Source organism: Pelophylax lessonae (genome assembly GCF_965119305.1).
Source record: "Pelophylax lessonae genome assembly, chromosome: 2".
NCBI lineage: Eukaryota > Metazoa > Chordata > Amphibia > Anura > Ranidae > Pelophylax > Pelophylax lessonae.
In genome coordinates this window covers 25,447,781-25,471,835 of record NC_138769.1, presented here as the reverse complement: position 1 = coordinate 25,471,835, position 24,055 = coordinate 25,447,781, and positions in this window count along the sequence as shown.

Genomic DNA, 24,055 nt, shown 5'->3' with positions numbered 1-24,055 from the left:
TATGCTGTCCTATGGAGTGGTGAGGAGGGAATCATCACCAGCACAGCCAGGAGGCAGTACAAGGGGACCTACTGTGGCCCTGAGGGCCGACAAGCGTGATTGGTCTCAATATCGTATGGTATATGAGACCCATTACATCTGGTAAGTCACCCATCTTTTAAATTATATCACAGGAAGACGGAAATCAGCACTTGCACTAAGAAAAGTCACTATAAAAAGTGCGGAACAATATCACTGAGCACCTTCACTATATTATCCAGTTTCCTGAAGCAAGGAATAACGACAAAAAAATTGGACTTTTTCACCTTCACCTATTTATTTATATCACGAGATGAACTTTAAATATTTATAAATGTTTTATGCTTTTTATGTCACATTTTTGATACAGTACATATGATTTATTCATTTTCAATATATATGTACAATTTTATCAAATATTGGGATCACATTTGTTATATATTGTTTGCACAATATTCTTTGCACATTTGCACATTTATTTATATTTAGCAAGTGCTGTAGATAGCCCTTATCAGGACTATTTTCTTCATATATATATGTACAGTATATATATATATATATATATATATATATATATATATATATATATATATATATATATTGTGAGAGATTAGCTCGGTGGCAGGCGTGGATGACCCCTTTGGGGGGGGTTCGTTACACAGGGAGATAGCCGAGAAGTGGTTGCAAACAACAGTTTGGTTTATTCTTGCAATTTACTTCACACAAGTGCAAGCCTCAAAAACAGCAAAATAAAAATAAAACACAAAATAAATCCTTGCCACTGTGGGCGGCTACCTTCTCACATACAGGAACCTACCTACGGAGTCTGTCTCCAACCTACTGTTGGGCAAACTTTGCTCATCCTACAGCAGACACTCAATAGTCCATGTTTTTTCTTCACACAACAAATGTCCATTGATCATGTCGCTTTTCCTCTTCACATTGAACATGTCCCTTTGCTTGTCTCTTCACATAGCAAACAGTTCATTTATTTCTTCCACATAGAAATAGTTCATTTTCTCACCTTGAGAAGTCTTCACACTTTTTACCCTCCTCAGCGCACATCACTCCAGGAGGTCTTCTCCAATGCTCACACAGCGTCGGGAGGCACACATCTGACTGTCCTCCTCTCCCCACACGGTGTCAGGAGGCAGCAATCAATAGACTTCCTTTGGACAAATTATAGAGGACTTAACTTCCTCATTCCGAACAGCTGAAGGCCTTTCAACTTCCTTACGCCAGTTCTGGCTACCTTTGCAGCCGACACCCTATAGTAATTGGTGAATTTTCTAAACCAGGTGGAAATGTATCTCCTGTCTGTGACTACATCCACAGATTTACCTGACTTCCTGTCACAATATATATATATATTAATAGCAATAGTACTACTCTGACTATGTATTAATTAATAAAAATATCATTACCAAATGTAAGCATATAAAAAAATGTAATAATAATAAAAATAATGAAAAAAAAAAACACTATCACAGTTACATCACAGTTACATAATAATAACAATACCAACAATAATATCACTACTACTACTGATTAAAACCTCAGAGTCAGTGCCAGTGTTAGGGTCAGTTTATTTTAGGTCTGAAAAAAAAAGCTAACTGTATACAATTGTTTTTGGGCTCTACCACGAATAAAAAAAATAGAGCAATACTACTACTATTTAAGTATATAAAATATTAACAACACTATCACTATTTCTACTGTTAAAAAAGAAAAAAATAGTAATCACAATAGCAATATTACTACTATGACTATTTATTAATATTAATAATATTGTTACTAAACGTAATTTTAAAAAACATTGAATATTGAAACACTATCACTGCTATCTAACCACACTACTTCTACTCTTATGTATATATATATATATATATATATATATATATATACATATATATATATATATATATATATATATATATATATATACATACACCCCTCACATTTTTGTAAATATTTTATTATATCTTTTCCTGTGACAACACTGAAGAAATGACACTTTGCTACAATGTAAAGTAGTGAGTGTACAGCTTGTATAACAGTGTAAATTTGCTGTCCCCTCAAAATAACTCAACACACAGCCATTAATTAAACGAAAATGTGCTGCGCTAGAAAATAGTGAATAATAAAATCACAAAAAATACAAAAATTATATAATACAGAAAATATATATATCACTCTGTATGTGTGTCGGGATAAGGTAACCTGAAATTAATCAGTATTCCTTAAAAAAGTGAATTTCACCAATGTATATCAATAATCACATAAATCATAAATCATCCAGTGTAAAATATAATAGAGTGAAAAAATTAGGATAATAATTAAATTAAATCCCAATAAGGTCCATGCAAAAATTAGGAGAAAATCCAAGAAGGTGTGCCACAGGATCCCAAAGAGTGCATCCACGCAGTTCCTTGTAAGAATATAATAGACACCAACGTGTAAATCACCCAGGGAAAATCAGATGGCTGCTTACCAGAACGAGTAGGTCTCTCAAGCTAATGAGTAGACCACAGAAAGCTTAAGTGTAATGCCAAGGATGGCCACAGGATGTCTCCTTTAAATTCTCAATGGCGATGTCCACATAGTGGGAAACAAATTATGACAGGGACATAGTGTAACTCCGTATACAAGGCATTTATTAAAAAGTAAAAAGCAGATAAAACCACTCACATTTGCGATGTGAATTCAAGGCATCTAAAGGTTACAGGTACGCTGGAAACGAACGAACATCTCCCTCGCTGTTAGTATCTAGGTAGCCGGCTTGTTGGGGGCGTGGTCTCGTCACGTCTGGGTCACCCGACCGGTTTCGCTATAGGTTAGCGTCATCAGGGGGGACACCCCTGATGACGCTAACCTATAGCGAAACCGGTCGGGTGACCCAGACGTGACGAGACCACGCCCCCAACAAGCCGGCTACCTAGATACTAACAGCGAGGGAGATGTTCGTTCGTTTCCAGCGTACCTGTAACCTTTAGATGCCTTGAATTCACATCGCAAATGTGAGTGGTTTTATCTGCTTTTTACTTTTTAATAAATGCCTTGTATACGGAGTTACACTATGTCCCTGTCATAATTTGTTTCCCACTATGTGGACATCGCCATTGAGAATTTAAAGGAGACATCCTGTGGCCATCCTTGGCATTACACTTAAGCTTTCTGTGGTCTACTCATTAGCTTGAGAGACCTACTCGTTCTGGTAAGCAGCCATCTGATTTTCCCTGGGTGATTTACACGTTGGTGTCTATTATATTCTTACAAGGAACTGCGTGGATGCACTCTTTGGGATCCTGTGGCACACCTTCTTGGATTTTCTCCTAATTTTTGCATGGACCTTATTGGGATTTAATTTAATTATTATCCTAATTTTTTCACTCTATTATATTTTACACTGGATGATTTATGATTTATGTGATTATTGATATACATTGGTGAAATTCACTTTTTTAAGGAATACTGATTAATTTCAGGTTACCTTATCCCGACACACATACAGAGTGATATATATATTTTCTGTATTATATAATTTTTGTATTTTTTGTGATTTTATTATTCACTATTTTCTAGCGCAGCACATTTTCGTTTAATTTCTACTATGGGTTTTTTCTGTGATTCCTTTGTGCAGCAGCTCACCCTACAATACTAATTTTTTATATAATTATATTAGCGCAGAAATATCCACTTTTACACAGCCATTAATGTCTAAACCGCTGGCAACAAAAGTGAGTACACCCCTAAGTGACAATGTCCACATTGGGCCCAATTAGCCATTTTCCCTCTCTGGTGTCATGTGACTCATTAGTGTTACAAGGTCTCAGGTGTGAATGGGGAGCAGGTGTGTTCAATTTGGTGTTATCACTCTCACTCTCTCCGCTCTCACTCTCTCATACTGGTCACTGGAAGTTCAACATGGCACCTCATGGCAAAGAACTCTCTGAGGATCTGAAAAAAATAATTGTTGCTCTACATAAAGATGGCCTAGGCTATAAGAAGATTGCCAATACCCTGAAACTGAGCTGCAGCTCGATGGCCAGCACCATGCTCGCCATGGTCGACCAAAGAGGTTGAGTGCACGCGCTCAGTGTCATATCCAGAGATTGTCTTTGGGAAATAGACGTATGAGTGCTGCCAGCATTGCTGCAGAGGTTGAAGGGGTGGGGGGTCAGCCTGTCGTGGCAACCAGGTGAGGAGTACAAAGACAAGTTTGTCTTGCCTACCGTCAAGCATTGTGGTGGGAGTGTCATGGTCTGGGGTTGCATGAGTGCTGCCGATACTGGGGAGCTACAGTTCATTGAGGGAACCATGAATGCCAACATGTACTGTGACATACTGAAGCAGAGTATGATCCCCTCCCTTCAGAGACTGGGCCACAGGGCAGTATTCCAACATGATAACGACCCCAAACACACCTCCAAGACAACCACTGTCTTGATAAAGAAGCTGCGGGTAAGGGTGATGGACTGGCCAAGCATGTCTCCAGACCTAAACCCTATTAAACATCTGTGGGTCATCTTCAAACAGAAGGTAGAGGAGCTCAAGGTCTCTAACATCCATCAGCTCTGTGATGTCGTCATGGAGGTGTGGAAGAGGACTCCAGTGGCAACCTGTGAAGCTCTGGTGAACTCCATGCCCAAGAAGGTTAAGGCAGTGCTGGAAAATATTGGTGGCCACACAAAATATGGACGTTTGGGCCCAATTTAGACATTGTCACTTAGGGGTGTATTTACTTTTGTTGCCAGCGGTTTAGACATTAATGGCTGTGTGTTGAGTTATTCTGAGGGGACAGCAAATTTAGGGCTCTTTCACATGGAGCGGACCGCATTGCGATCCGCTCCGGCGCTTTTTTTTTTTTTTCACGGAGCCGATGACATTTGTGTCATCTGCTCCGTATGTCCGCATATCATCCCATCCATTTACAGATGATATACGGACATAATGTATGTCTATGGGCATTGCGGATGTCAGCGGATGCATCCGTTCCGTTTTTTAAACGGAACAAAAATAGGGTTCTGTTCCGTTCCAAAAAACGGAACAGAACTGAAAGGACGAAAATCGGATGTCAGCGGATGGTCATCTGCTGACATCCGCAATGCCATTGACATACATTATGTCCGTATATATCACCCGCCAAAAAATAGGATGATATACGGACATGCGGAACGCCCGTGTGAAAGGGCCCTTACACTTTTATACAAGCTGTTCACTCACTACTGTACTTTACATTGTAGCAAAGTGTCATTTCTTCAGGGTGGTCACATGAAAAGATAGAATAAAATATTTACAAAAATGTTAGGGGTGTACTCACTTTTGTGAGATACTGTATATATATATATATATATATATATAATTATTATTATTAATATTACTACTATGACTATTTATTAAAACGATCATTACTATATATATAATCAGTGCTTTTTTTCAGGGGGAACGCAAGGGAACGCAGTTCCGGCACCTCCAACACTGAATGTATTTAAGTGCAAGGTGTGTGCTGGACGGTCTATTGATGATGGCCGCTGGGGGATTTATTGTTGCTAGTGGGGATCTATTTTTTCATTGGGGTCTATTATTGCTGGGGGAGGGTCTATTGTTTCTGGGATGTATCTTATATTTTTGGGGAGTCAGTTGTTGCTAGGAGGGATCTACTGTTGAGAGAGAGGTCTATTGTTTCTGGCTGCTGGAGAATCTAATGTTGCTGCTTGATGTCTATTGTCGTTGGGGTGAATCTGTTGTTGCTGAGGTGGTATTTTGTTGTGGGGGGGGGGGGGAGAATTGTTGTGTGGGTGATCTCTTGTTTCTGGGGGGCCTATTGTTGCTGGCTGCAGGGAATCAATTTTGCTGCTTTTCTTGTTATAATTAACAAGTTCAATACAAATTACTTAGCACCACAGAATAATACTTGGGTCTGTGTTCTCTAAAAGGGGCAGTACTTGGAGGTGGGTAGGGGGTGGGACCAAGGGATGTGCTTGGGGGTGGAGACAAGGGGCGACTCAGAAGGGGGGAGATCCTGCACCTAATCTCTGAGAAAAAAAGCCCTGTATGTAATAATATAAAAAACGTAATAATAAAATCATTAACCACTTGCCGACTGCTCACAGTATATTTACTGCGGCGGTCAGCCCCTCACAGGCAGAGCAACGTAGGTCTACGTCGCTAGCCTGTGAGGCTCTGGGGAGCGAGCGCGCGCCGCCGGAGGCGCGCTCCCGCTTGGTCACTGACCCCCCCGCTCGTGTGACTGGCGGACCCGATGTCCGCCAGTCACTCGGCGATCGTCGGGGGAGAGGGAGAAAGGCAGGCGGCTAATGTAAACAAGCCACCTGTCATTCTCCCCTGTGTAGAAACAATGATCATATGGTTCTACTATGTAGGACCGTTGATCATTGTTCCTACACCTCAAGCCACAGCCAATCACAGTAAGAATCACGCCCCTAGGGACACACACAGCCCCTTCCTCTCAAATAAAGTTAACCCCTTCACTGCCAGTGTAATTTTACAGTAACAGTGCATATGTATAGCACTGATTACTGTAGAAATGTCACTGGTAACCCCAAAAGTGTCGAAAATGTCAGTCAAGGGTCCGATCTGTCCGCCGCAATGTCGCAGTACCGCAAAAAAAAACGCAGATCGCCGCCATTACGCGTTAAAAAAAAACAATAAAAATTACAGAAATCTTTCCCTTTGTTAGTAAACGCAATAACTTTTGCGCAAACCAATCAAAATACGCTTTTTACGATTTTTTTTTACCAAACATATGTAGCATAAAACAAATTGGCCGAAAATGTTAAAAAATTTTGATTTTTACATTTTTTTGGGGGGGGAATTTCATATAAAAAAAAATGTGAAAAATATTGTTATTTTTGCTAAATTGTCGCTCTTTTTTTGTTTATAGCGCATGATCAAAAAATCGCACAGGTGATCAAATACCACCAAAAGAAAGCTCTGTTTGTGGGAAAAAAAGGACGTCAAATTAGTTTAGGTACAGCATCGCACGACCGCGCAGTGGTCAGTTAAAGTCACGCAGTGCCGAATCGCAAAATACCCCCTGGTCAGGAAGGGGGTAAAATCTTCCGGGGCTTAAGTGGTTAACAATAACACTACTACCACTGATTAAAACCTTCTCAGAATCAGTACCAGTATTAGGGTAAGTTTGTTTTAGGTAGGGTTAACAATACTACTACTACTATTATTATTTAGTACATTTACTGTGGGCGGGCGGCAGCTCCAGGCTAAAGGGCCATACACACTATAAGATTTTCTGAAGATTTTTTCCTTCAGATTTACCTTTTCTATGTAGTGCAAGGGCCTGCCAGATTGCATACAAATTGAAAGTGTTTAGGTTTGACCTCATATTATATGGTTTTGGTAAGTCTAAAGGAAAAAACTCCTATACCTCCTATCCCCCCCATACCCACTACCAAACTTATCACTCTATAATAAACACGCTACTCAAACTTGGAGTAAAAATGCCCGACATGGCCTTTTATTAAATAACAAAATATAAAAACACTGAAATAACAATATAACAATAACCCAGATTAATCTTGTTTGTAGGTCCTTGACAGTACCATATAACCAACTTTTGTGTCACCATTTGGCTTAGTCACTTCCCCAGCCGCTAAGGACCGCCTCTGAGACTAACACAGCCGACCTCAGACACCCACCTGTACCAATTAGAGGACGCCATACCTCGGATGGGTCCCCAAATTTTTTTCCAAAAAAAACAGTTTGATGAACCCCTGTCAAGGACCCCAAACCGCCCCCCTTAGAAGCGAAAAAGACATACCCACCAGCAAAAGAATTCTCCCCACCGAAAAAACAAACAATAGGGCGGGAGGGAGGGACTTTCTTCCACACTTTCTCCTACGAGATTGACCTGACCCTTCCTACCCTGAAGCTATACTTCAACCGCTCCACCCCCTACCCGGACCACTAACCAATAAGGTAAGTACCCTAAACAGACCACCTACTTTTGTGTATTGCATGATTACGTTCTTTTATGATATATCTTTCTCAAGTTTGTAGAAACAATTTGGTCAACTGATGGTCCCTGATGAAGCCACTGATAAACGGTATGTTCTGCGAAATACGTTGGACCACCTAAATATGTTTCTCAACACACTTAACAATCATACCGTATATACTCGACACTCGAGTATAAGCCGAGTTTTCCAGCGTGTTTTTTTATGCTGAAAAAGCCCCCCTCACTTATACACTCGAGACACTAGCTCACTTACGTTTCAAAAATGGCGCCGCTTGGTGCCGACATGTCCCCATGCATGCGCTGCATGCCTGGGAATAGCCGAACGTGTACGGGTTTTCCCCCAGCATCGACGGCGCATGCGCGGTAAAGTGTTGGCGCCGGGCAGCGCCATTTTTAAATCTAAGGCACCTCACCGACAGGTAAGTGAGAATCCCCGCAGCCCCAGCATTTCCTCATGCAGTGCTCCGGGCATGGTACAGGACTTTCTCCTGTACCATGCCCGCAGCACTGCATCTCCTGTGTCATGCCTGTACCTACTGTTCCATGCCTATACCATCACCTGTGCCATGCCTATACCATTACCTGTGCCATGCCTATACCATCTCCTGTACCATGACCTGTGCCATGCTTGTACCATGACCTGTGCCATGCCTATACCATCACCTGTACCATGCCTATACCATCATCTGTGCCATGACCTGTACCATGACCTGTGCCATGCCTGTACCATGACCTGTGCCATGCCTATACCATCATCTGTGCCATGCCTATACCATCATCTGTGCCATTACCTGTACCATGCCTGTACCATGACCTGTGCAATGCCTGTACCATGACCTGTGCCATGCCTATACCATTACCTGTGCCATGCCTATACCATCACCTGTGCCATGCCTATACCATCATCTGTGCCATGACCTATACCATGCCTGTACCATGACCTGTGCCATGCCTGTACCATGACCTGTGCCATGCCTATACCATCACCTGTGCCATGCCTATACCATCATCTGTGCCATGCCTGTACCATGACCTGTGCCATGCCTGTGCCATGACCTGTGCCATGCCTGTACCATGACCTGTGCCATCTCCTGTAACATGCCTGAACCATCTCCTGTATCATGCCCGCAGCCCCTGTTTTGTGTCTCGTGGTGGTCCAGTTGGGTCCAGTAGATGCTGCATTTCCCACCCTAGGCTTATACTCGAGTCAATACGTTTTCCCACTTTTTTGTGGTAAAATTAGGGGCCTCGGCTTATATTCGGGTCGGCTTATACTCGAGTATATACGGTAGTTTGTATTGATGCTGATGGAACCTCTGTCTTTATATGTATATTCTCTTTATGAGAATTTTTAACTTTGTATTATGAATATTTTTTTATTTTTTTTTTTATCAAACTAAGTTATGGTGTTCACTGTTTTGTGACAACCCCACATCCTTTAAAGTCCTGTTGTTTGAAGTGAGATATAGGAAGGTCAACCTTGGCCTTTCCTTGTCCTCTCCTTGCTTTTATGGTTTTATACCACCACCATTGCTTAAATAAATAACAAAATCGCCACTAGTGCTTCTACTACTTTTATTACTACCACTACAAGCCGCTCTTGTACTACAAATAATACAAGTTTAAAAAAAATAATAATAACGCCACATCTGATGCTGCTTTTGCTACTACTACTACAACTGCTTCTATTGTTAATACTACTCTTAATACTACTTTGAGTAATTCCAATAATACCACTGGTCGCTACCACTATTGTTACCACATATATTCACAGCTGTGCCCAGGCCTGCAAGACTGCTGGAGGGGTCCTAGCATCCATTTCACCTCTTTCTCCTATAAAAGGGTCCCTGATTCCCGGGTATACAAACGGTGTGTCTGACCTGATACTGCAGTTACTCCTACTAGAGTTACATCTACTTCTATCGCTACCATTTCTACTACTCATACTATTCCAAATACTTTTAATAACCAATATAAAGGCTGCCCTGCATGGTCAGCCAGTTCTTAGTAAAGGTATGCAAAATAGTGCCTTTAGGAACAAAGAATCATCTGATAGAGTACACACATGTGGTTACAGCAGGGCTTTTTTTTCACGCGGGGGAACGCAATGGCAAAGGGGTGCTTGGGTCAGTGAGGTGAGCTGAAGGGCCTATTGATGCTGGCTGCTGGGGGATCTGTTGTTGCTGGGTTAATCTATTGTTGCTGGAAGGCATTTTGTTGTGGGTGGGGCTATTGTTGCAGTGGAGGATTTATTGTTGCTTGGGGGAACTATTGTTGCTGGGGGCTATTGTTGTTGGGGAGGGTCTATTGTTGCAGGGGAGGATTTATTGGGGGGGGGGGGGCGATTGTTGCAGGGTAAGATTTATTGTTGCTGAGGGGATCTATTGTTGGAGGGGAGGGGTCTATTGTTGCTGATTCCAGTGGATCGATTTTACTGCTTTTTTAGTTATTACAAATTCCATACAAATTACCTAGAACCACAACATGATAATTGGTTCTGTGTTCTCTAAAAGGGGGATACTGGTGGGTAGTAGAGGGTGGAACCAAAGGACAGCACTCGGAGGTGGGTAGTGGGTGGAGACAAGGGGTGACTCAGAAGGGGGGAGTACCTGCACCTATTCTCCAAGAAAAAAAGCCCTGGGTTACAGTGTTGGCCAGAACTACAGAAAATTTCTGGCTTTGTACTATATGTTTGATCATTGTAAAATGGGCAAACAGGGTTTCTTGGCAGTGGAGAAAGCAAATACAATTATGGGGTATATCAAGCAGGTTTGAGGTCCTGATCCCTTTATATAGATCTTAGAGGAGCCCATAGATGATTTGATTTTCTTTCCTTCCACCACGGGTTGGAGGAAAGAAAAGTGCTCAAGTCCCCCATCAACACTGACTGGGAATGCCTCCCAGCAGGTAGTAATCGCATGTAAGAAATCCAACAGGCTGGTTGTACCCAAGTCGATAGATGGATCAACTTGGGTACAAGCCTGCCCATAGGTGGACCAGATCTCGCCCAGCTGCTGTTGAACTGGCCGAATTTGGCCGAAGGAGATCCTAATTTTTCTATATACTGTAGGTCTTTAGTGATCACTAGAGGAGTCACCAGCAGGAGGAAGGGAGAAAGGAGGTCCCATTTCCTCTATATAGGTCTTTAGTGATCACTAGAGGGGTCACCAGCAGGAGGAAGGAAGTCCTGATTCCCCTACATAGATCTGTAGCTGAGGGGCCAGAGGGGTCACCAGTAGGAGGAAGGAGGTTCTGATTCCTCTATATAGGACTTTACTTATCAGTAGAGGGGTCACCAGCAGAGGAATTCTAGGGCAATGAGGCTCTGGCTCCTCTTTATAGACCTTTTGTTATAACTAGAGGAGTCACCAGCAGGAGGAAGGATGTCCTAATTCCTCTATATAGGTCTGTAGCTATATCATTAGACATTAGATGGGTCACCAGCAGGAGGATGGAGGTCTTGATTCCTCTATATAGATCTTTATATCAATAGAAGGATCACTGGCAGGAGGAAAGAGGTCCTGGTTCTTCTATATAGATCTTTATATCACTGGAGGGATTACTGACAGGATGAAAGAGGTCCTGATTCCCCTATATACAGTAGATCTTTATATCACTAGAGGGATCACCAGCTGGATGAAGGAGGTGCTGGTTCCTCCATATAGATCTTCATATCACTAGATGGGCCACAAGCAGGAGAATGGAGGTCCTGATTCCCCTATGTAGATCTTTATATCACTGGATGGATCACCAGTAGGAGGATGGAGGTCCTGATTCCTCTATATAGATCTTTATATCACTGGATGGATCACCAGTAGGAGGATGGTGGTCATGATTCCCCAATGTAGATCTTTATATCACTGGATGGATCACCAGTAGGAGGATGGAGGTCCTGATTCCTCTATATAGATCTTTATATCACTGGATGGATCACCAGTAGGAGGATGGAGGTCCTGATTCCTCTATATAGATCTTTATATCACTGGATGGATCACCAGTAGGAGGATGGAGGTCCTGATTCCTCTATATAGATCTTTATATCACTGGATGGATCACCAGTAGGAGGATGGAGGTCCTGATTCCTCTATATAGATCTTTATATCACTGGATGGATCACCAGTAGGAGGATGGAGGTCCTGATTCCTCTATATAGATCTTTATATCACTAGAGGGATCACCAGCAGGAGGGAGGCGGTCCTGTCAGGTAGGCTGTATGGGGCCCAGTGATTTCTAACAGCAGCCCTATTGGCTGGTGATCATCCAACTTATTTGGCCAATTTAAAGTGTTACTAAACCCAAAACAGTGAAATATGGGACAATACAGTGTCCTAGAATGAAACTGACAGCCAATGCAGCTGTTCGCAATTCTGCATTGATTCAGAGAACAGCTGCATCAATTGCCGATGATGTCATCCCAGGGCGTGGCGCCCTGCCTCTCCTGGAGAAACACAGCAAGAGGTGGATAAAGCCCCCTCCCCTTCCTAGTTGGGCGCATTCACTAAGGTGGAGCCATGGAGGTTAGCCAGCCCTGTTTTCCCACCTCACGCCGCTCACGTCACTCCCCAGCCGCCGGTGTTTGGCGTGTCTTACAGCCGTGGGAGCCCCAAGTGTTCCAAATCATGGGTGGAATACTGGACACTGCAGTGCTCATTCCTCCTCCTCAGTGTGTTACCGACATCAGGTACAGTAAGTATTAGTAGTTCCCTATGGCTGAATTTAGTTTTGTGCATTCACTGCATTGTGCATGGATTTGTACATATCAAGTAGGGGAAGCTTATTTTTTTCCAATTTTACTCTAGCTCCCTCAGGTAATTTGTATTCCTTTTGTAGTCTAAAGTATGTTTTTTTATATGCAACTTTAGTGCAAAGATATACAGAGCATTTGCTTCATGCAAGACTTTTTTTCTTTAAGAATAGGTGCAGGAACTCCCGCCTTCTGAGTCATTTCTTGTCTCCGCCCCCTATCCCACCTCCGAGCACCATCCCTTTTGTTCCACCCCCTACCTACCTCCTAGCACCATCTCTTTTGTTCCACCCCCTACCTACCTCCGAGCACCATCCCTTTTGTTTCACTCTTTACCCACCTCCGAACACTAACCCTTTTGTTCCACCCCATACCTACCTCCGAGCACCATCCCTTTTGTTCCACCCCCTACCTACCTCTGAGCACCGTCCCTTTTGTTTCACCCCCTTCCTATCTCCGAGCACCATCCCTTTTGTTTCACCCCCTACCCACCTCTGAGCACCATCCCTTTTGTTTCACCCCCTTCCTATCTCTGAGCTCCATCCCTTTTGTTTCACCCCCTACCCACCTCTGAGCACCATCCCTTTTGTTTCACCCCCTACCAATCTCCGAGCACCATCCCTTTTGTTTCACCCCCTACCAATCTCCGAGCACCATCCCTTTTGTTTCACCCCCTTCCTATCTCCGAGCACCATCCCTTTTGTTTCACCCCCTACCAACCTCTGAGCACCATCCCTTTTGTTTCACTCTTTACCCACCTCCGAACACTAACCCTTTTGTTCCACCCCATACCTACCTCCGAGCACCATCCCTTTTGTTCCACCCCCTACCTACCTCTGAGCACCGTCCCTTTTGTTTCACCCCCTTCCTATCTCCGAGCACCATCCCTTTTGTTTCACCCCCTACCCACCTCTGAGCACCATCCCTTTTGTTTCACCCCCTTCCTATCTCCGAGCACCATCCCTTTTGTTTCACCCCCTACCAACCTCCGAGCACCATCCCTTTTGTTTCACCCCCTACCCATCTCCAAGCAGCATCCCTTTTGTCTCACCCCCTACCCACCTTCAAGCACCATCCCTTTTGTCTCACCCCCTACCCACCTTCAAGCACCATCCCGTTTGTTTCACCTCCTACCCACCTCCGAGCACCATCCCTTTTGTCTCACCCCCTACCCTCCTCCTCCGAGCACCATCCCTTTTGTTTCACCCCCTACCTACCTCCAAGCACCATTCTTTTTGTCTCACCCCCTACCCTCCTCCGAGCACCATCCCTTTTGTTTCAACCCCTACCCACCTCCGAGCACCATTCCTTTTGTCTCACCCCCTACCCTCCTCCGAGCACCATCCCTTTTGTTCCACCCCCTACCTACCTCTGAGTACCATCCCTTTTGTTTCACCCCCTTCCTGTCTCCGAGCACCATCCCTTTTGTTTCACCCCCTACCCACCTCTGAGCACCATCCCTTTTGTTTCACCCCCTACCCACCTCCGAGCACCATCCCTTTTGTTTCACCCCCTTCCTATCTCCGAGCACCATCCCTTTTGTTTCACCCCCTTCCTATCTCCGAGCACCATCCCTTTTGTTTCACCCCCTTCCTGTCTCCGAGCACCATCCCTTTTGTTTCACCCCCTACCCACCTCCGAGCACCATCCCTTTTGTTCCACCCCCTACCTACCTCTGAGTACCATCCCTTTTGTTTACCCCCTTCCTGTCTCCGAGCACCATCCCTTTTGTTTCACCCCCTACCCACCTCTGAGCGCCATCCCTTTTGTTTCACCCCCTACCCACCTCCGAGCACCATCCCTTTTGTTGCACCTCTTACCCCCCTCCCAGTACTGCCCCTTTTAGAGAATGCAGAACAAAGTATAATTTTGTGGTGTCTTGTATGGAATTTGTTAACAGCAAGAAAAGCAGTAAAGTAGATCCCCCGCAGCCAGTAGCAATAGACCCTCCCAAGCAACAAAAGATTCCCCCAGCAACAATAGACCCCTCCCTTAACAGTAGCTCCCTTCCAGTAACAGTTGACCCCCCAGTAACATAAGCCCAACCAGCACTAATAGATCCCCACCAGCAATAATAGACCTCCAAAGCAACAATAGACTGCAACGCAAATATTGATGCCCTCCAGCAAGAATAGATCCCTAGCAACCAGCAACAATAGACCCTCTCTCAACACCTCCCAGTACCACCCTTTTAGAGAATACAGAACCAAGTATCATATAGTGGTGCTAAGTATTTTGTATGGAATGTGTTAATGATAACAAGAAAGGCAATAAAATAGATCTAGCAACAATGGACACCCCAGCGACAATAGATCCACCCCTGCAACAATGGACTCCCAACAGCCAGCACCAATAGACCCTCCAACACCCAGCAACATTAGACCCCCTCTGCAAAAATAGATCCCCTCTAGCAACAATAGATCCCCCAGCAGCCAGCATCAGTAGACCCTCCAGCAATTAACAAAAAAGACCCATCCCTCAACAGTAGATCCCTCCCAGCAATGAATGACCCCCCAGCAACATAAGACCTACTCTCAGCCACAACAGATCTCCCACGAGCAACAAAAGACCTTCCCAGCAACAATAGACCCCCTTCCTCTGCAAAAATAGATCGCCTCTAGCAACAATAGATCCCCCAGCAGCCAGCATCAGTAGACCCTCCAGCAATTAACAAAAAAGACCCATCCCTCAACAGTAGATCCCTCCCAGCAATGATTGACCCCCCAGCAACATAAGACCCACTCTCAGCCACAACTGATCTCCCACGATCAACAGTAGTCCTCCCCAGTAACAATAGGTCCCCTTCCTCTGCAAAAATAGATCCTCTCTGGCAACAATAGATTCCCCAGCAGCCAGCATCAGTAGACCCTCCAGCAGTTAGCAACAAAGACCCATCCCTCAACAGTAGATCCCTCCCAGAAATGATTGACCCCCCAGAAACATAAGACCCACTCTCAGCCACAACCGATCTCCCACGATCAACAGTAGTCCTCCCCAGTAACAATAGACCCCCTTCCTCCGCAAAAATAGATCCACTCCAGCAACAATAGATTCCCCAGCAGGCAGCATCAGTAGACCCTCCAGCAGTTAGCAACAAAGACCCATCCCTCAACAGTAGATCTCTCCCAGCAATGATTGACCCCCCAGAAACATAAGACTCACTCTCAGCCACAACAGATCTTCCACTAGCAAAAGAAGACCTCCCCAGAATTAATAGATGTTTGTTTGCGGATTCCTCTGCAACAATAGATTCCCCAGCATCAATAGACTTTCTAGCACACCTCAGTATGCCATGCCATTACATACAATCAGTACTGGAGGTGCCGAAACTGCTGAAAAAAAAACCCTGCATTCACTGGCCTCTTGTTTTCCGAATGAACACAATGAGTGATCAGTACCAATCCCATCTGTGTCCATTCATTGAATCATAGTAAACTGTGTTTACTATGTTTCAGTTTGTGAAGCCTCAGAGATCTTCCTATTCATTAACCTGTGCAGCTGAGAATGTGGAGAAAGGGACTGATAAATCTATGTCCTCAGTCACTTTTGGAAGTGGGGGGGGGGAGAGGGGGCCCTGTCAGGTAGGCTGTATGGGGCCCCGTGATTTCTAACAGCAGCCCTGCCTACAGTGCTGATATTTTGGTGACGATACCAAGTGCTCCGTTTTTGTAATGGGGTTTGTTTTCCACAGAATTCAGTATGCAGATCCACACAAAAAAAAAAAAAAAACTAAACACGTCTGGGAGATGAAGATACAGTAAACGTTTCCTGTATGTTCCGTACACTTGTAATTAAAGTGCTGCTCTGAATAGATAATAATGTCGGTTGCCGCAGGCTGGGCCGAGTTGTATAAATCAGTAGAATGTGAGTCTGTAATTTACACTGTGTGGGTGGAATTCCACACAATGCGCCCTACAAATATCTCCACACTGTAACATTGTAGCAAAGTTCCTAATACAATGGCAGTACAGGAGATACTATTTACCGTATTATTACACAGAACGTTAACTAAAAACAACGTTTCCACTTAAACTTCAGAGATGTATAACAAAAAAAATATAAAAAATAAAACATTATTTAGTTATTTAACCATTTGCATACCGGGCCAATCCTGACACTTCTCACATAGATGTCAAAATCTGTATTTTTGTTCTGCTAGAAAATTATTTAGAACCCCCAAACATTATGTGTATCTATCTATCTATCTATCTATCTATCTATCTATCTATCTATCTATCTATCTATCTATCTATCTATCTATCTATACATATATATATATATATATATATATATATATATATATATACAGTATATATATATATATATATATATATATATATATATATATATATATATATATATATATATATATATATATATATATATATATATTATTATTATTATTATTATTTTTCATTTTTTTATAGAATACAATAGCAGTTGTTGCAATTTTTTTCATGTCACATGGTATTTGCACAGCGATTTTTCAAACGCAATTAAAAAAAACATTGCTTCAACATCAGAATAGACTTCAGACATGCATAACAAAAAAAAATATAAAAAAATAAGACATTATTTAGTTATTTAATCATTTGCATACCGGGGGCCAATCCTGACACTTCTCACATAGATGTCAAAATCTGTATTTTTCTTCTGCTAAAAAAATATTTAGAACCCCCAAACATTATATATATATATATATATATATATATATATATATATATATATATATATGTATGTATATATATATATATGTATGTATATATATATATATATATATATATAATTTTTTTATAGAATACAATAGCAGTTGTTGCAATTTTTTTTATGTCACATGGTATATTTGCACAGCGATTTTTCAAGCGCAATTATAAAAAAAAAAACAAAAAACATTGCTTCAACATTAGAATAAACTTCAGACATGCATAACAAAAAAAATATAAAAAAATAACACATTATTTAGTTATTTAACCATTTGCATACCGGGCCAATCCTGACACTTCTCACATAGATGTCAAAATTTTTATTTTTGTTCTGCTAGAAAATTATTTAGAACCCCCAAACATTATATATATATATATATATATATATATATATATATATATATATATATATACAGAGAGAGAGAGATATATATAGATATATATATATATAGATCTATATATATATATATATCTATATATATATATATATATATATATATATAGATATATATATATATATATTTTTTTTTTTATAGAATACAATAGCAGTTGATGCAATTTTTTTTATGTCACATGGTATTTGCACAGCGATTTTTCAAGCGCAATTATATAAAAAAAAAAACATCGCTTCAACATCAGAATAAACTTCAGACATTCATAACAAAAAAAATATAAAAAAATAAGACATTATTTAGTTATTTAACCATTTGCATACCGGGCCAATCCTGACACTTCTCACATAGATGTCAAAATCTGTATTTTTGTTCTGCTAGAAAATTATTTAGAACCCCCAAACATTAAATATATATATATATATATATATATATATATATATATATATAAAGATATATATATATATTATTTTTTATAGAATACAATAGCAGTTGTTGCATTGTTTTTTTATGTCACATGGTATTTGCACAGCGATTTTTCAAGTGTAATTAAAAAAAAAAAAAACAAATTCAACATCAGAATAAACTTCAGACATGCATAACAAAAAAAATATAAAAAAAATAAGACATTATTTAGTTATTTAACCATTTGCATACCGGGCCAATCCTGACACTTCTCACATAAATGTCAAAATCTGTATTTTTGTTCTGCTAAAAAATTATTTAGAACCCCCAAAACATTTTATATATATATATATATATATATATATATATATATATGTATATATATATCTCTAAATAGATAGATAGATAGATAGATAGATAGATAGATAGATAGATAGATAGATAGATAGATAGATAGATAGATAGATAGATAGATAGATAGATAGATAGATAGATAGATAGATAGATAGATAGATAGATAGATTATTTTTTATAGAATACAATAGCAGTTGTTGCAATTTTTTTTATGTCACATGGTATTTGCACAGCGATTTTTCAAACACAATTAAAAAAAAAAAAATACACTTTAATGAATCAAAAAAGAACAAAACACAATATGGAGGATAGAAAATGTATAATTGACACGATTACCTGGTGAAAATGAACAGTGAGATGGGAGAGCCTGGGCAAAAGGGCTGCAATTACATTTTTGGGTTCAGGTGAGCTTTACGGAGAATACATTATTGCATGCTATAGGGTGATGTACCAGAATTTTTTCTTCTGATCTGTAGAGTTGACACACGCAAAAATTTTGGTACCGAAAATGACAGTTTAAAAAAAAAAATTTATATTTTTATATATACTTGTATTCGACTTTTGTTTTGAATTTGAAAGAATATTAATTTGCCAGTCATTATTGCCACCTTTAGCGCCACAAAAGCTCATCAAAAATGTGTCCCTTTAACCCAGTGAGGGCGAACCTTGGCACCCCAGATGTTTTGGAACTACATTTCCCATGATGCTCAACTACACTGCAGAGTGCATGAGCATCATGGGAAATGTAGTTCCAAAACATCTGGGGAGCCAAGGTTCACCATCACTGCTTTAACCACTTCTGGACCGGAAGGATTTGCCCCCTTAATGACCAGGCCCTATTTTGTGATTTGGCACTGCGTTACTTTAACGGACAATCGTGCGGTCATGTGATGCTGTACCCAAATAAAATTGATGTCCTTTTTGTCCCACAAATAGAACTTTCTTTTGGTGGTATTTGGTCACCTGTGCAATTTTTTTTTTTTTTTTGTTCTATAAACAAAAAAAGAGCGACAATTCTGGAAAAAAGAAAATCAATAGTTTTCACTTTCTGCTATATAACATTCTCAAAAAAAAAAAAAAAAATCAAAATTTTTTAACATTTTAGGTCGATTTGTTTTCTGATACATATTTTTGGTAATAAAAAAAAAATCGCAATAAGCGTATTTTGATTGGTTTGCGCAAAAGTTTTCACGTCTACTAACTAGGGGAAAGATTTATGTCATTTTTATTGATTTTGTTTTTTTACTAGTAATGGTGGCGATCTGCGTTTTTTAGCGGGACTGCGACATTGCGGCGGACAGATCGGACCCCTAACTGACATTTTTGACACTTTTGGGGGGACCCAGTGACATTACTACAGTAATCAGTGCTAAAAATATGCACTGTTATTGTAATAATGACACTGGCAGGGAAGGGGTTAACACAGTAGGTGATCAAGGGGTTAAATGTGAGCCTAGGGGAGTGATTCTAACTGTGGGGGTGGGGGGTGGCTTGTGAAATGATCATAGAGACATGTGATCCTATATAGAAGGATCACATGAGCTCTGTGATCATTCCAGAGAGAAGAACGGTCAGCTGTGTTTACAACAGCTGACAGTCCTTCTCTCTCAGCGGGGAGCGATCGCGGGTGTCAGGCGGAAATCGGAGCCACCTGCCCCATGCATCCGAGTCCCTGCTGCCGAGTGGGGGCGCGAGCTTGCCCCCTAGCTGCAGGCGTGCGACTGACATAGGTATACGGCGGTTTGCACAGGAGAGCCGCACGGCTGCAGTAAAAAGGCGGTGGGCAGTCCGGAAGAGGTTAAAGTCTATGCTTGTCTTTACACTAGTCTGTTGTGCTTCTTTTGTGGTAAAAATCTTGCTTGCTGCATTTTTGGTCAGTTAAAAAAAAAAGAAAAAAAAAGTTCCAAAAATGCACCTATTCATTGAAATGCATTAAAAATGCAGCAAGAGCATATTAAAGCACCCCTGTTACGTTTTTTAAAGATGATATTACGCTGAGTAAATAGATACCCAACGTGTCACGCTTTATAACTGCGTACGCTTGTGGAATGGCGCCAAACTACAGAACTTAACAATCTCCTTAGGCGAAGGTTTGCTCTCGCTCTGATGTTCGTGGCGATAATGCACATGTGGGGTTTGAACACTGTTTACATATGTAGGCATGACTTACGTATGCGTTTGCCACTGTGTGCGAGCATTGGGCGACGGGGCAGTTTAACAATTTTTTTTTTTTTACTATTTATTTTATTACATTTTTTTTTTTTGTTATTTGTACACTTTGTTTCTTTTAAAAAAAAATGTCTTTGATCACTTTTGTTGCTATCACAAAGAATGTAAACATATGAAAGATAATGCTATGCCAAGTAAATAGATATCCAACGTGTCATGCTTTAAACTAGCGCTCGCTCGTAGAATGGCGCCAAACTACGGAACTTAAAAATCTCCATAGGCTTTAAATATTTTTTATAGGTTACCAGTTCAGAGTTACAGAGGAGATATAGTGCTAAAATTATTGCTCTTGCTCTGGAGTTTACAGCGATACATCACATGTGTGGTTTGAACAATGTTTATACACAGTATCTCACAAAAGTGAGTACACCCCTCCCATTTTTGTAAGTATTTTTGTAAGTATTTGGGAAATAGACGTATGAGTGCTGCCAGCATTGCTGCACAGGTTGAAGGGGTGGGGGGTCAGCCTGTCAGTGCTCAGACCATACGCCGCACACTGCATCAAATTGGTCTGCATGGCTGTCGTCCCAGAAGGAAGCCTCTTCTAAAGATGATGCACAAGAAAGCCGGCAAACATTTTGCTGAAGACAAGCAGACTAAGGACATGGATTACTGGAACCATGTCCTGTGGTCTAATGAGACCAAGATAAACTTATTTGGTTCAGATGGTGTCAAGCGTGTGTGGCGGCAACCAGGTGAGGAGTACAAAGACAAGTGTGTCTTGGCTACAGTCAAGCATGGTGGTGGGAGTGTCATGGTCTGGGGCTGCATGAGTGCTGCTGGCACTGGGGAGCTACAGTTCATTGAGGGAACCATGAATGCCAACATGTACTGTGACATACTGAAGCAGAGTATGGTCCCCTCCCTTCAGAGAATGGGCCGCAGGCCAGTATTCCAACATGATAACGACCCCAAACACACCTCCAAGATGACCACTGCCTTGCTAAAGAAGCTGAGGGTAAAAGTGATCGACTGGCCAAGCATGTCTCCAGACCTAAACCCTATTGAGCATCTGTGGGGCATCCTCAAATGGAAGGTGGAGGAGCGCAAGATCTCTAACATCCACCAGCTCTGTGATGTCATCATGGAGGAGTGGAAGAGGACTCCAGTGGCAACCTGTGAAGCTCTGGTGAACTCCTTGCCCAAGAGGGTTAAGGCAGTGCTGGAAAAAAATGGTGGCCACACAAAATATTGGCACTTTGGGCCCAATTTGGACATTTTCACTTAGGGGTGTACTCACTTTTGTTGCCAGCGGTTTAGACATTAATGGCTGTGTGTTGAGTTGTTTTGAGGGGACAGCAAATTTACACTGTTATACAAGCTGTACACTCACTACTTTACATTGTAGCAAAGTGTCATTTCTTCAGTGTTGTCACATGAAAAGATAGAATAAAATATTTACAAAAATGTGAGGGCACTCACTTTTGTGAGATACTGTATGTGGGCGGGATCTACGTATATGTAAACAAAGTTACATAGTTACATATAGTTACATAGTTACATAGTAGGTGAGGTTGAATAAAGACAATAGTCCATCCAGTTCAACCTGTGTAGGTGTGTGTGATTGTAATCATTTAACATAGCCCTTAATCTCCTGATCCTTGAGATGTACGTCTAAGAGTCTTTTGAAAGCCAACATTCTTCCCGCAGAAACCACCTCTTGTGGTAGACAATTCCACAATCTTGTAGCCCTAACAGTAAAGAACCCTCCTCGTTGCCTGAGGTTAAAACGCTTCTCCTCTAATCGCATTGTATGTCCTCGAGTCCTCATGCAATTCCTTCAAATGAACAGCTTTTTTTCTAAGCTGAGTTCCCCATTAAGATATTTATAAATTGCTATCATGTCCCCTCTCAGACGTCTCTTCTCCAGGGAAAATAAATCGAGCGATTGTGATAGAAATAAGCAGTGACAGGTCCTCTTTATGGAGAGATCTGGGGTCAATAAGACCCCACATCCCTCTTCTGCAATGTAAAGCATAAAAAAAAAAAATTATGTAATGCTTTAGAAAAACAATTGTCCTTGTTTACATTGGCCCCGAACCGGAAGGGACGTCATTCTGGTCTACTTAGACCTTGGAGATGAGAGGAGGCCATCTTTCTGTGACCAGCCGTCGCAATCACCAGATCAGTTCCTGGTGATACCGATCATCCAGGTAAGCCTGGGAACCACCGGAAAGCAGTGACCCCTCCCGCCGCTTCTAAAAGTGATCCAGTGCCAAAACCGCTGCTCTGATCACTTTTAGCGGTTAGAGAATCACTGCCTAAAAAAAAATATACCAGGGCTATACCATATTGCTGAAGCCATGACCCCAGATTTCTATCACCTACTGAAGACGTTTTTTTAAATTTGGCCCGGTAAGGAGGTGGTTAAAGAAATGTAACCACTTAAGGACTGCCCGCCGCAGTTTTCCTGTGGCAGGCAGCCCTCCTGCATGAACTGACGTAGTCCTTGACAGCGGGAACTCCGATGCACATTGCAGGCGGCTCCGATTGCTGCCGGCCACCCGCGATCACTCTTTGCTGAGAGAGAAGAACGGTCAGCCGTTGTAAACACAGCTGACCGTTCTTCTCCCTGGAATGATCACAGAGAGCCTGTGATCCTTTTATATAGGAACATATGTCTCTGATCATTTCACAACCCACGCCCCCATACAGTTAGAAAACACTCCCCTAGGGACACATTTAACCCTTCGATCACCCACAGTGCTAAGCCCTTCACTGCCAGTGTAATTTATTACAGTAAAGGTGCATATTTTTAGCACTGATTACTGTAGTAATGTCACTGGTCAAAAAGTGTCAAAAATGTCAGTCAAGGGTCCGATCTGTCCGCCGCAATGTCGCAGTCCCGCTAAAAATTGCTGATCGCCGCCATTACTAGTAAAAAAAAAAAAAAAAACAATAATTATGACATAAATCTTTCCCCTAGTTTGTAGACGCGATAACTTTTGCGCAAACCAATCAAAATACGCTCATTGCGATTTTTTTTTTTACCAAAAATATGTAGCAAAAAATAAATTAGCCTAAGATGTTAAAAAAATTAGATTTTTCATTTTTTTTGGGAATGTCCTATAGCAGAAGGTAAAAATATGTTTTTTTTTTTTTTTTCAGAAATGACGCTCTTTTTTTGTTTAAAGCCTAAAACATAAAAATCGTCGCACAGGTGATCAAATATCACCAAAAGAAAGCTCTATTTGTCGGAAAAAAACAACATCAA